Below are 14,900 nucleotides of genomic sequence, written 5' to 3' on the forward strand. Positions count from 1 at the left end.
GATTATTGTACTTGTTTTTATGTATACCGCTCCTCACATGTAAAGCGCCATGGAATAAATGGCGCTAGAACAATAAATAATAATAGAACAATAAATAATAATAATGTGTGTGTGTGGGGAAATTATGCCGTGTGTGTGTGTGGGGGGACTGTGGGGAAATTATGCCGTGTGTGTGTGTGGGGGGACTGTGGGGAAATTATGCCGTGTGTGTGTGTGGGGGGACTGTGGGGAAATTATGCCGTGTGTGTGTGTGTGGGGGGACTGTGGGGAAATTATGCCGTGTGTGTGTGTGTGGGGGGACTGTGGGGAAATTATGCCGTGTGTGTGTGTGTGGGGGGACTGTGGGGAAATTATGCCGTGTGTGTGTGTGTGGGGGGACTGTGGGGAAATTATGCCGTGTGTGTGTGTGTGGGGGGACTGTGGGGAAATTATGCCGTGTGTGTGTGTGTGGGGGGACTGTGGGGAAATTATGCCGTGTGTGTGTGTGTGGGGGGACTGTGGGGAAATTATGCCGTGTGTGTGTGTGTGGGGGGACTGTGGGGAAATTATGCCGTGTGTGTGTGTGTGGGGGGACTGTGGGGAAATTATGCCGTGTGTGTGTGTGTGGGGGGACTGTGGGGAAATTATGCCGTGTGTGTGGGGGGACTGTGGGGAAATTATGCCGTGTGTGTGGGGGGACTGTGGGGAAATTATGCCGTGTGTGTGGGGGGACTGTGGGGAAATTATGCCGTGTGTGTGGGGGGACTGTGGGGAAATTATGCCGTGTGTGTGTGTGTGGGGGGACTGTGGGGAAATTATGCCGTGTGTGTGTGTGTGGGGGGACTGTGGGGAAATTATGCCGTGTGTGTGTGTGTGGGGGGACTGTGGGGAAATTATGCCGTGTGTGTGTGTGTGGGGGGACTGTGGGGAAATTATGCCGTGTGTGTGTGTGTGTGGGGGGACTGTGGGGAAATTATGCCGTGTGTGTGTGTGTGTGGGGGGACTGTGGGGAAATTATGCCGTGTGTGTGTGTGTGTGGGGGGACTGTGGGGAAATTATGCCGTGTGTGTGTGTGTGTGGGGGGACTGTGGGGAAATTATGCCGTGTGTGTGTGTGGGGGGACTGTGGGGAAATTATGCCGTGTGTGTGTGTGGGGGGACTGTGGGGAAATTATGCCGTGTGTGTGTGTGGGGGGACTGTGGGGAAATTATGCCGTGTGTGTGTGTGGGGACTGTGGGGGAACTGTTATGATTGAGTCACCGTAGGAGGCAAAAACAGAAATGCTAGCTAAGTCCAGAAAACCAGAGAAGTTGGCAGCTATCGGATTGCAGACCCCTGAACCTATCAACACAACTAGCAGTAGCCGTGGGGGGTTCCTACGATGCCCTAGACCCCTCGATCACAGCCGGAGAATTAAATAGGCCTAAAGAAAGAAAGGGGAAATCTAAACTGCCCCAGAGCAGACCCCAAAGCAAAAGGCAGCCCCCAACATATAATGACAGTGAAGCAAGATGAAAATACTAACACAGACAGAAAGATAGACTGAGCAAAGAGGGGCCCAAGCTAACTTGATAGAAAAGGGCAGGAAGGCTGCTGTCTGCAATCCGTGAAAAACCCTATGAAAATAAGAGCCAACAAACTGACAGTGAAAAAGGCCCTGAAGACGCTAGGCTTCAAAAAGCTATGTCAGCACTCAGGAATATACTGAAGACAGAGCTACAGGAAAAAGGAGATTCAGCTCACCCCAGCAGGGGATGGCAGAATACTGAAAAGCAAGGAAAACAAAAAACATAACAAAAGGCTAACAGCCAAAACAGAAAACTTAGCTTTAGGGAGCAGGAATCAGACTGGAGTCCAAGAAATCCACAGAGAAAACACCCGCAGGGCAGAAGGGCGTCGGCAGCCTTATATCCAGTCTGTGACTCCACTCAGCCAGTCATCCTCATTAGACTCAGGTGCCTGATAATCAGGCTTACTACCTTCCTTCACCAGAATAGGGAGTTCACCAGACCCCAGTGACGAAGGGGAAAATGAACTCACAACAGGGGACTGTGGGGGAATAATGCTGTGTGTGGGGACTGTGGGGGAATTATGCTGTGTGTGGGGACTGTGGGGGAATTATGCTGTGTGTGGGGACTGTGAGGGAATTATGGTGTGTGTGGCGGGAATGCTGGGGAATTATTCTGGGTGTGGGGAGACTGTGGGGAAATTCTGCTGTGTGTGGGGAGACTGTGGGGAAATTCTGCTGTGTGTGGGGAGACTGTGGGGAAATTCTGCTGTGTGTGGGGAGACTGTGGGGAAATTCTGCTGTGTGTGGGGAGACTGTGGGGAAATTCTGCTGTGTGTGGGGAGACTGTGGGGAAATTCTGCTGTGTGTGGGGAGACTGTGGGGAAATTCTGCTGTGTGTGGGGAGACTGTGGGGAAATTCTGCTGTGTGTGGGGAGACTGTGGGGAAATTCTGCTGTGTGTGGGGAGACTGTGGGGAAATTCTGCTGTGTGTGGGGAGACTGTGGGGAAATTCTGCTGTGTGTGGGGAGACTGTGGGGAAATTCTGCTGTGTGTGGGGAGACTGTGGGGAAATTCTGCTGTGTGTGGGGAGACTGTGGGGAAATTATGCTGTGTGTGGGGAGAGTGTGGGGAAATTATGCTGTGTGTGGGGAAATTATGCTGTGTGTGGGGAGACTGTGGGGAAATTATGCTATGTGTGAGGAGACTGTGGGGAAATTATGCTATGTGTGAGGAGACTGTGGGGAAATTCTGCTGTGTGTGGGGAGAGTGTGGGGGAATTCTGCTGTGTGTGGGGGAATTCTGCTGTGTGTGTGGGAAGACTGTGGGGGAATTCTGCTGTGTGTGTGGCAAGACTGTGGGGGAATTCTGCTGTGTGTGTGGCAAGACTGTGGGGGAATTCTGCTGTGTGTGTGGCAAGACTGTGGGGGAATTCTGCTGTGTGTGTGGCAAGACTGTGGGGGAATTCTGCTGTGTGTGTGGCAAGACTGTGGGGGAATTCTGCTGTGTGTGTGGCAAGACTGTGGGGGAATTCTGCTGTGTGTGTGGCAAGACTGTGGGGGAATTCTGCTGTGTGTGTGGCAAGACTGTGGGGGAATTCTGCTGTGTGTGTGGCAAGACTGTGGGGGAATTCTGCTGTGTGTGTGGCAAGACTGTGGGGGAATTCTGCTGTGTGTGTGGCAAGACTGTGGGGGAATTCTGCTGTGTGTGTGGCAAGACTGTGGGGGAATTCTGCTGTGTGTGTGGCAAGACTGTGGGGGAATTCTGCTGTGTGTGTGGCAAGACTGTGGGGGAATTCTGCTGTGTGTGTGGCAAGACTGTGGGGGAATTCTGCTGTGTGTGTGGCAAGACTGTGGGGGAATTCTGCTGTGTGTGTGGCAAGACTGTGGGGGAATTCTGCTGTGTGTGTGGCAAGACTGTGGGGGAATTCTGCTGTGTGTGTGGCAAGACTGTGGGGGAATTCTGCTGTGTGTGTGGCAAGACTGTGGGGGAATTCTGCTGTGTGTGTGGCAAGACTGTGGGGGAATTCTGCTGTGTGTGTGGCAAGACTGTGGGGGAATTCTGCTGTGTGTGTGGCAAGACTGTGGGGGAATTCTGCTGTGTGTGTGGCAAGACTGTGGGGGAATTCTGCTGTGTGTGTGGCAAGACTGTGGGGGAATTCTGCTGTGTGTGTGGCAAGACTGTGGGGGAATTCTGCTGTGTGTGTGGCAAGACTGTGGGGGAATTCTGCTGTGTGTGTGGCAAGACTGTGGGGGAATTCTGCTGTGTGTGTGGCAAGACTGTGGGGGAATTCTGCTGTGTGTGTGGCAAGACTGTGGGGGAATTCTGCTGTGTGTGTGGCAAGACTGTGGGGGAATTCTGCTGTGTGTGTGGCAAGACTGTGGGGGAATTCTGCTGTGTGTGTGGCAAGACTGTGGGGGAATTCTGCTGTGTGTGTGGCAAGACTGTGGGGGAATTCTGCTGTGTGTGTGGCAAGACTGTGGGGGAATTCTGCTGTGTGTGTGGCAAGACTGTGGGGGAATTCTGCTGTGTGTGTGGCAAGACTGTGGGGGAATTCTGCTGTGTGTGTGGCAAGACTGTGGGGGAATTCTGCTGTGTGTGTGGCAAGACTGTGGGGGATTTCTGCTGTGTGTGTGGCAAGACTGTGGGGGATTTCTGCTGTGTGTGTGGCAAGACTGTGGGGGAATTCTGCTGTGTGTGTGGCAAGACTGTGGGGGAATTCTGCTGTGTGTGTGGCAAGACTGTGGGGGAATTCTGCTGTGTGTGTGGCAAGACTGTGGGGGAATTCTGCTGTGTGTGTGGCAAGACTGTGGGGGAATTCTGCTGTGTGTGTGGCAAGACTGTGGGGGAATTCTGCTGTGTGTGTGGCAAGACTGTGGGGGAATTCTGCTGTGTGTGTGGCAAGACTGTGGGGGAATTCTGCTGTGTGTGTGGCAAGACTGTGGGGGAATTCTGCTGTGTGTGTGGCAAGACTGTGGGGGAATTCTGCTGTGTGTGTGGCAAGACTGTGGGGGAATTCTGCTGTGTGTGTGGCAAGACTGTGGGGGAATTCTGCTGTGTGTGTGGCAAGACTGTGGGGGAATTCTGCTGTGTGTGTGGCAAGACTGTGGGGGAATTCTGCTGTGTGTGTGGCAAGACTGTGGGGGAATTCTGCTGTGTGTGTGGCAAGACTGTGGGGGAATTCTGCTGTGTGTGTGGCAAGACTGTGGGGGAATTCTGCTGTGTGTGGCAAGACTGTGGGGGAATTCTGCTGTGTGTGTGGCAAGACTGTGGGGGAATTCTGCTGTGTGTGTGGCAAGACTGTGGGGGAATTCTGCTGTGTGTGTGGCAAGACTGTGGGGGAATTCTGCTGTGTGTGTGGCAAGACTGTGGGGGAATTCTGCTGTGTGTGTGGCAAGACTGTGGGGGAATTCTGCTGTGTGTGTGGCAAGACTGTGGGGGAATTCTGCTGTGTGTGGCAAGACTGTGGGGGAATTCTGCTGTGTGTGGCAAGACTGTGGGGGAATTCTGCTGTGTGTGGCAAGACTGTGAGGGAATTATGCTCTGTGTGTGGGGACTGTGGGGGAATGTTGGGGAATTATGCCGTGTGTGGGGACTGTGGGGGAATTATGCCGTGTGTGGGGACTGTGGGGGAATTATGCCGTGTGTGGGGACTGTGGGGGAATGTTGGGGAATTATGCCGTGTGTGGGGACTGTGGGGGAATTATGCCGTGTGTGGGGAATTATGCTGTGTGTGGAGGAATCATTCTGTGTGTTCGGGACACTGTAAGCATCATAACGTCTGTGGGGGAATTATGCTGTGTGTGGGGGGGGGGACTGTGGGGGAATTATGCCGTGTGTGGGGACTGTGGGGGAATTATGCCGTGTGTGGGGACTGTGGGGGAATTATGCCGTGTGTGGGGACTGTGGGGGAATTATGCTGTGTGGGGGGGGGGACTGTGGGGGAATTATGCCGTGTGGGGGGACTGTGGGGGAATTATGCCGTGTGTGGGGACTGTGGGGGAATTATGCTGTGTGGGGGGGGGACTGTGGGGGAATTATGCTGTGTGGGGGGGGGACTGTGGGGGAATTATGCTGTGTGGGGGGGGGACTGTGGGGGAATTATGCCGTGTGGGGGGACTGTGGGGGAATTATGCTGTGTGTGGGGACTGTGGGGGGGGATGTTGGGGAATTATGCTGTGTGGGGGGGGGGACTGTGGGGGAATTATGCTGTGTGGGGGGGGGACTGTGGGGGAATTATGCTGTGTGGGAGGGGGACTGTGGGGGAATTATGCTGTGTGGGAGGGGGACTGTGGGGGAATTATGCTGTGTGGGAGGGGGACTGTGGGGGGGGGGGGGAATTATGCTGTGTGTGGGGGAATCATACTGTGACAGTAGCAGACTGCGTGGGATAATGAAGGGCCGTCACCCTGTGTAGGAAGAACACTGCAGCGTCACTAGGACACTCCTCATTGTGGGCGCTGCTGTACTTCTCCCTCTTCGCAGGCTTCCACTGTTGAAACGTGCGCGAGTGTCGCCCCCTACAGTATATGGACCCGCCTCCTCTATGGTCTATATACATACAGTCCCGGAGGACATCAGCCCATCCGACCCCACGTCCTTTACCTCCTGTCACACAGCTGTGACAACTCCCATTACAGCCCGTCCCGGTGACTGCACAGCTGTGACCGCATCGCACGGCTCCATAGACTCCTAACATCCTTCCGCGCTTTACTCCTGGCTATACGGTAGAATAGGCAACAGATGGAAACATTAGCGAAAACTACTGTTCCCATAATGCCCCGCAACTTCCGCACTAGCGATCAGCCTATTGGTTTCGTGTAGTTATGCGTCACTACATGGTCGCCGCCCTTGGGAGCGCATGCGCACTGGCCCCTGCTGGCTAGTGGCTGAGTAAGGCGCTCGTTGATTGGCCGGCCGGGCGCTGTGTGAGCGTAGTGACGGAAGGGGGGCAAATGGCGGAGGGATGTTCCCGGGCCCTGTTTAAATAATAACAGCCGGACATTTCTTCTGGGTTTTATTTTTATTATTTTTGCCGCCCGTCTGCCGGGGAGCGGAGGAGGACGCGGCCCGGGGAGACCGGCTGCCGGAGGAGAGTGACGCCGAGCTGTGAGTGGAGCCCCAGGGATTAGAGCGTGTGAGTTCTCCCCCGGTGGGTTGGAGGTGGCAGAGCCCGCATGCCTGGCTCCCGGGGGACGCGGCTCTCCCTCGGCTGTGTCAGTGGGCCGGAGCCGTGCGGCCTAGCGCCCGTGGCCGAGTTGTGCGGAAGTTTTCTGCGGCTGAGTGCGGCCTGCGGAGGAGCAGGAAACTTTCCGGAGGCCTCGGGACCAACTTCAGGCTCCCGCAGAGCGCTGGGCCGGCGGTGCTGGGGAGACCCCCGCCATGGTGCGGGCGGCGCTCTTGTCGCCATCACATCCGGTGTCACCAGAGCAGCGAGATCACGATAGAGCTGCCCTCACGTTACCGTCGTCTGTCCCACAATTCTGACGGCCTTATGTTCTCCGTTTCCTCTGTACCATGGACGTGTCCCGATTCAGTGACATCTGGGTGTTTTCAGCCACCAGTGCAGGGGATCAGATCTCAGCCTGCCCATGTATTTCTGAGGAGACCCCAGAATGGTTATGATAGGGGGACCCCAGAACAGACAGACACAGGTTATTACCCATCCACTCTACAGAGATCTGTGAACACTGGGATCTGACCGTCGGCACCCGCAGAACGAGGCACATTAGACTGCCAGTGCCACTCTGAAACTTCCCCAGAGGGAAAGAGGGGGTGCACTGCGGGATATGTGCCCTGATCTGTCTGGTGCAGGTCCCAGCATTTGGACAGTTATCTGTCAGGTGGATGGGTGGCCCACCCCTGTCATAAGAGGGTACTCCCCTATGGGACTGCACCTGTCCTATAGACATAACAAGGTGATGCCATGCTTGTTATGCCGGTCTCATTGTGCGTGTACTGTATATAATAGTGCTGAAATGACTGTTCTGCCTTTTATCTGCCGCCCATCAGACAGGATGAGTTACTTGTAACTTGGTGGATGGGCATCTGCTATCAGTGGCCCCCAGGTTGTGAGCTGTCTCTGTTTTGGGTGGGATGTAACCTGCCAGCTTGATCCTTGGTTCACTATTTGGACTATGGCCTTTCCTTATAACTTACAGTTAAAGACCAGTACATACTGGGATGTCGAGCAGTGTGGTCCCTGAGGCCGCTGGTAAATGTTCTAATGAATGGTGAGCTCATGGCTGTGGGCTAGAAAGCAAATCCCAAAAGCCAGGCATCCGCTGTGCATCAGGCTGTATGTGTATGATACTGACAGGCGTGACATGCATAGGGCAGAAAGTGGTGGCAGCCTTCGTCACCGGAAGCTGATTTGTGACTGTCCCACGTAAGCATGTCATGCGCCAACGCTGGGCAACAATCTCGAGTGTACAGGGTGCGTCATTGACGGCTTCCAGCTGTTGCTGCTTTGGTGGCTAGTACTGCATGCTTGTACGCTGTCTGTGGCGTTGGTACGTGGCGGGAGGTTTATGCACTGCCTAAGATTAGTTCCGCTGAGTTTCTCAGCATGGCTCCTCAGTACTTTATACATTTTATTTGGTTGCTTGGAGCTCAGTCCAATAGCAGCTGATCCCTTCACTACATGTGGAATGAATGGTCAATCACAGGACGGTCAGAGCTTTTGTAGAAACTGGGGGCATTGTAGGAAGGATGATAAAGCCAATCCGTGGTTACCACATTGCTATGGTTTGTGTTTGTAGTATTTGTGCTACTATTGGGAATCTGTTACCCATGATCTGGGAGATCTGAGGGTCTAGGACTCTGAATGGTCCACATTGAAGCCATCAGAGAAGGAGTGATGGGCGCAGGGGAGCCCAGAGATATGGGTTATAATGTATTGGGAACCTGAAAGATTACATTACTCTATTAATGTGTACGACCAGCTTCAGCCATCAATCATGGTTTTTATTACGCAGCTTTAGGTTGGCAGTAAACTACATGTACAGCTGGGCTAGTTTCATTTATCTGTATGGCATGCATTATGATCAGAGAACCTGTGAAGTTTTTGACAGCAGCCATCTTGGTGACTCAATACAAGGGATCGTTGGTTTGGGTAATTGTTCATCTTCAGGTCATTTCCATCAGTGTGGTCATTGGAGAGGAGTTTGTTTTTGACATGGAGCAAAAGAGATTCTCTTTTGTAAACACCTTTTGCCTAACCAGGGACATGCGTTCTAAAGGGAACCTACCATTAGATTCTTGCTCCTAAACCCCGGGCAGCTTGAATACGAGGTTGGCTGTGTGACTGCACACACGTATTTCTTACCTGGAAACAATGCAGCATTGTAGAATAAACATTTTGAAAAGCCGGTCAGGGACTATGAGAAACCTGACTAGTCTAATGCCATCCCTAACTTACCTCATCCCACTCCAGTGGACTGACCAAGGCCGTGGACGGCTCCGACTCCAGATCACTACTGAGCATGTACATAAAGTGCAGCACAGATACATCTCGACTAAAAGCAGAGATCCTTAGATCAGGAACAGAACAGACATTTATAGGACATTTCATAACTTTCCCAAAGTCTTATGAAAACGTTTACAGCACATCCTGCATTCTACTACTGAACCCAATGTATTATATATTTTAGGAGTCGGACCTTTTCATACCAACTCCATAGCCCTGCGACTGAATATTCTTTTGTACACACATGGTAGAGACCTGTGAATCAGGTAGATCGGGATTTGGACAAGTAATCAGGGACCTACCTTGGACTACTCATCCAAGACAGAGGACGGTTCATTAAAGGGAATCTTTTGTAACAGAACGACTGTTTAAACCAAGTGCATGCACTCAGTACATCTTGGCATGGCCAGAGAGTTAACGGGAACCTGTCATCTAAACTAACACTCTAAACCTACAGCTGTGGGGTTAATCTGCAGGTAGCTGCGTCAGGCTCAGCATTAGGGCCAGCTGTCAATCCGTGCCGGAGGGGCAGGTACAGCCACCTCTCTGTGCACTCAGCGGTGATTGAAACTGTGCTGTTGCCACCCCTCTGACTGAAATAGCGAGGCTGCCAGGCAAAATAAAGTCTTACTTTCTCCCGGCAGTGGGGTCGCCTGGTGTCAAGAATTCTATTAACCTGCAGATTAACTCCATATCTGCAGGTTACTAGTTTTATTTTACATGACTGGTTTCCTTTAGGTGCACCTTTACACCTCAGTGTCTTGATTGACAGTTCTGGCATTATAGAGCTAGAAAAGGGCAGAGATGGAGAGAAAACAAGTCTCTGGGTTCACTGAATTGTTTAGGTATGTTAACACGTTGCGGATTCTGCTGCGGATCCACAGCGGATTTGGCCCTGCGGATACGCAGCAGAACTGCAAGTGATGTACAGCACCATTCTAGTGTATTGAAATAAAAAACGCAGTGCACATGCTGCGTTTTTTTCCGTGCAGATTTGCTGCGAATTCAAAACTGCAGCATGTCACTACTTTTGTGCCGATCAGCTGCTTTTTTACACCTGCTCTATTATAGGAATCCGCAGGGGAAATCCGCACAAAAACTGCAGAAAATTCACAGTAAACCTGCAGGTAAAATGCAGGTCATTTTACCTGCCGTTTTAGCAAACTCTGCATGGAAAATTCCACATCAGAATCGGCAACATGTGCACATACCCTTAGCCTACACCAAGGGTGCACTGAGCACCTATGCTTGGTTTGAACAGTCATTATGTGCTGAAGAACTCCCTTTAAGTTCGGTGTTGCTTACGTCAGTCAGAGTGAAGGGGCTTGTTTGGAGTACAATGCGCCTAATTCACTGAGAAGTTCCCACTGATTAATGATTTAGGCACACTTACCTGGCCTGGAAGTGTACTCCAGCCAGGGACTGGTGTGTATTTCTGGACTCCTTAAATCACTAAATCCATGAATTTGATCGGCAGGCATAGCATCATCCTGCCCATGCTCTGCCTCATTTGACATAGCTGCCCAAAACTGGCATCATGATGTCAAATGTCGCAATATTTTGCATAACTTCCCAGTTGTGCAATGATATTACAACTTAAGATGTTTTATGTGAGAAAACTGCCATCAAACACCTTACTGAATCGTCCAGGCCCCGAGTCTCCATCTTTTCAGCCTACGTTTACTCCAAAACATGGCAGCGTATCAGAGTAAAGCTTTCCCATCTTATATCCCTAGCCAGTGTATGGTTCCTGCTGTCCGTGGTTCTGGCAGCATGAATCGAGCGACGGGTTCCCTTTAAATGTCAATATCCAATGTCGCTTATGATTTTTGTTTAGGTAAAACCAACATAAAGGTATTAATATTATTTATTTATATAGCACCATTCATTCCATGGTGCTGTACATGAGAAGGGGTTACATACAAATTACAGATATCACTTAGAGTAAACAAACTAACAATCACAGACTGATATAGAGGGGAGATGACCCTGCCCTTGGTATGAAGAATGATTACCTTGATAATATGGAAACAAAACATAACCATAATTCCTATTACATAATGGCCTTCATTTTCATGGCCGCCTGTCAGTCTTGTATTTTACCTGGCAGTGAAGCTTTGCAGTAAGACTGAAGATGCTCCATATCTACATCCTCTGAGTAGCCTCCCATAGATGTAAATGTGAGCGCTGGTCTGATCCATGTGTGCATGAGGGTCCAGGAGAAGCTTTGTTGCTATATGAAGTGTCATGTGGATGCTCGTTATTTCTGGTATCTAAGTAATGGTATTTCCCTACACACAGACATTTGGCTGGTGGCTCCACAAACTTATATGCATATACAGTACAGACCAAAAGTTTGGACACACCTCATTCAAAGAGTTTTCTTTATTTTCATTACTATGAAAATTGTAGATTCACTCTGAAGGCATCAAAACTATAAATTAACACATGTGGAATTATATAATTAACAAAAAAGTGTGAAACAACTGAAATATGTCTTATATTCTAGGTTATTGCTTTGCACACTCGTGGCATTCTCTTGATGAGCTTCAAGAGGTAGTCACCGGAAATGGTTTTCACTTCACAGGTGTACCCTGTCAGGTTTAATAAGTGGGATTTCTTGCCTTATAAATGGGGTTGGGACCATCAGTTGTGTTTTGCAGAAGTCTGGTGGATACACAGCTGATAGTTCTACTGAATAGACTGTTAGAATTTGTATTATGGCAAGAAAAAAGCAGCTAAGTAAAGAAAAACGAGTGGCCATCATTAGTTTAAGAAATGAAGGTCAGTCAGTCTGAAAAATTGGGAAAACTTTGAATGTGTCCCCAAGTGCAGTGGCAAAAACCATCAACTGCTACAAAGAAACTGGCTCACATGAAGACCGCCCCAGGAAAAAAAGACCAAGAGTCACCTCTGTTGCGGAGGATAAGTTCATCCGAGTCACCAGCCTCAGAAATCGCGGGTTAACAGCAGCTCAGATTGGAGACCAGGTCAATGCCACACAGAGTTCTAGCAGCAGACACATCTCTACAACAACTGTTAGGAGGAGACTTTGTGCAGCAGGCCTTCATGGTAAAATAGCTGCTAGGAAACCACTGCTAAGGACAGGCAACAAGCAGGAGAGACTTGTTTTGGCTAAAGAACACAAGGAATGGACATTAGACCAGTGGAAATCTGTGCTTTGGTCTGATGAGTCCAAATTTGAGATCTTTGGTTCCAACCGCCGTGTCTTTGTGCGACGCAGAAAAGGTGAACGGATGGACTCTACATGCCTGGTTCCCACCGTGAAGCATGGAGGAGGAGGTGTGATGGTGTGGGGGTGCTTTGACACTGTTGGGGATTTATTCAAAATTGAAGGCATACTGAACCAGCATGGCTACCACAGCATCTTGCAGCGGCATGCTATTCCATCCGGTTTGTGTTTAGTTGGACCATCATTTATTTTTCAACAGGACAATGACCCCAAACACACCAACAGGCTGTGTAAGGGCTATTTGACCAAGAAGGAGAGTGATGGGGTGCTACGCCAGATGACCTGGCCTCCACAGTCACCAGACCTGAACCCAATCGAGATGGTTTGGGGTGAGCTGGATCGCAGAGTGAAGGCAAAAGGGCCAGCAAGTGCTAATCATCTCTGGGAACTCCTTCAAGACTGTTGGCAGACCATTTCTGGTGACTACCTCTTGAAGCTCATCAAGAGAATGCCAAGAGTGTGCAAAGCAGTAATCAAAGCAAAAGGTGGCTACTTTGAAGATCCTAGAATATAAGACATATTTTCAGTTGTTTCACACTTTTTTGTCAATTATATAATTCCACATGTGTTAATTCATAGTTTTGATGCCTTCAGAGTGAATCTACAATTTTCATAGTCATGAAAATAAAGAAATCTCTTTGAATGAGAAGGTGTGTCCAAACTTTTGGTCTATACTGTATAACATTAACTTCTGGTATAGCAAAGGATCGGACACATTGAAATCCAGCGTGACAATCCTTCCTCCTTGTTATAGTTGGTATATACCACATATATTAGATTAGTTATCACTTTGCACAGCTTTTTCTAATATCTATGGTTAACTTTTAGTATAACGCATTATTTTTCCTAAATTCTCAGCTGTTTCTTTTGGGCCTATAGAAAGTGACTTTAACATGATGATCTCCCCTACAGACTTCCATCCCGTTAACACTGAGGCTTTTTGAGCCACCGTTGTCATGATCAGCAGATCTCCCGGTGGTCGGACCCCCAGTGGTCACAGATACATTTAGTGGATTAGTGATTACTGTCCGACTCTAGATAGTGCCAGAGCCGTGTCTGGAAGGCTCTCAGGTAAGGGCCCCGTTACACGCTTCAATGTCCCAGCGATCCCACCAACGATCCGACGTGGATGGGATTGCTGGGACATAGCTGATCGCTGGTGAGCTGTCACATAGGCAGACTCACCAGCGATCAGGACCAGCGAGAATGCTGGTATCCAGGGTAAACAGCGGGTATCTAAGCGCCACACGCCGCTTAGTTACCCGCTATTTACCCTGGATACCAGCTCCCAGCGTCTGCTATATGGCGCTGGGAGCTCGCTGATCATTGGTCTCTCGCTGTCACATGCAGCGATGTGTGCTGCCCAGCGGGAGACCAACGATAGATTTATGGCCCAGACCATTAGGCAACGATTAACGATCAGCCAACTGATCATTGATCGTTGCTACGTGTCACACGCAAAGATGTCGTTTCTACATCGCACCAACGTCACCAAACTGGTGACGTTGCAATGATATCATTCACAATATTGTTGTGTGTAACCGGGCCTTAAGAGGCACCTGGGAATGTCCCTTTGTTGCTTTTTGCATTGGAGAGGAGGAGTTCAGGGAAAATGTTTCTTTGCCCCAGTATAGAATGTGAGGTAAGGATTAGTGTGTTTATAGGCGTGCATCCAGCCTGACACACAGACCACCCTGGAGGATAGTCGGAGTGCAGGTCTGGAGATGACATGAGCTGATAATTCTCCAATAAAGGGCGTGCTACGAAAATGTATTGTGCTGATAATGATCTCTGGGCTTTCTCTTTTTTTTTTTTTTTGTAAGAATTACCAGCACTGTCTTTTACCTGATGTCCTGTACAAAGGCAAAGATGACACATTTCCTGTATACTGATTTAGAAGTTCTGTAGACATCAGTTTCTGTTTCATGTGTAGCATAATATACAGAACATCTTTTTATCAGCATGTTGGATCCAGTTTTCATACATTTTTATCATTGTGGCATCCTTTTATTTGTATTCGAAAAATAAAGCTTTCTAAGCTTTTCTTACCCATTAGACAGTAAAAAAGGGACCACACTACGCTCACGGACGCCATTTTTGCAGCAGCCGTCTGGTTTTTTTTTTTTTTTTTTTAAAGGTCCACTGAATTAAAAAGGACAATTTTGATCTATAAATGGGATCAGAATAGGACAGGTCTCTGTGCAGACTGCTGGGCTATATATCTTGGGTTCTTCTCTTTTCTGTGCGGGCATGGATAGAACATGTGCAATAAACACTGACACCTGAAAGAGACCTGAACCCGAGTAATAGAATATCCCCAGTATTGCTGTATGACAAACATGGGAACATGGGTAAGGGCTGAGTATGGGGCATGAGGACAAGCGTGACAAACTCAAGAGGTTTATTTCAGAGTTTGAAACGTTATTTCCATCCAAGAACCGGACTGTTCTTCAAACTGTACTTGATCACTTTTTGGTCTGTTTTTCTTTAACCATCTCTGACAAGTTTTCCTGTCATATGCCTTTCTTTTCACAGACCAATTCACCTGAATGGTCACTTTTTTTTTGTCCATATAACCGACAAGAATAGGACAGGTCATCTTTTTATGTGGTTAATCTGTGTACACAGAAAAAAATAAAAAATGTATATTTTAGTTTGGCTTGGTGCTTGTCATAAATTTTGCAACTTGGCAT

General features: G+C 49.3%; 1 protein-coding gene and 1 long non-coding RNA gene across 4 annotated transcripts in view; one reads left to right on the forward strand and one right to left on the reverse strand.

Annotated features, from left to right (window-relative positions):
* Window positions 1-6,239, reverse strand: part of LOC141088705 (uncharacterized) — a 63,126-nt gene extending 56,887 nt beyond the window's left edge. The window contains exon 1 of the long non-coding RNA XR_012232031.1: window positions 6,092-6,239. This is a non-coding gene — a long non-coding RNA (uncharacterized lncRNA). The remainder of the gene's footprint in view (window positions 1-6,091) is intronic.
* A 119-nt stretch (window positions 6,240-6,358) lies between these two features.
* Window positions 6,359-14,900, forward strand: part of WAPL (WAPL cohesin release factor) — a 129,046-nt gene continuing 120,504 nt past the window's right edge. Inside the window, exon 1 of one of the 3 annotated variants that reach the window (XM_073574873.1) lies at window positions 6,359-6,623. The gene's annotated coding sequence lies outside the window, so the exon portion shown is untranslated. The remainder of the gene's footprint in view (window positions 6,624-14,900) is intronic. The other 2 variants (XM_073574872.1, XM_073574871.1) reach the window with 2 other exon arrangements.

This window comes from Dendrobates tinctorius, unplaced genomic scaffold (genome assembly GCF_039654945.1).
Source record: "Dendrobates tinctorius isolate UK_male_01 unplaced genomic scaffold, ASM3965494v1 ptg000040l, whole genome shotgun sequence".
NCBI lineage: Eukaryota > Metazoa > Chordata > Amphibia > Anura > Dendrobatidae > Dendrobates > Dendrobates tinctorius.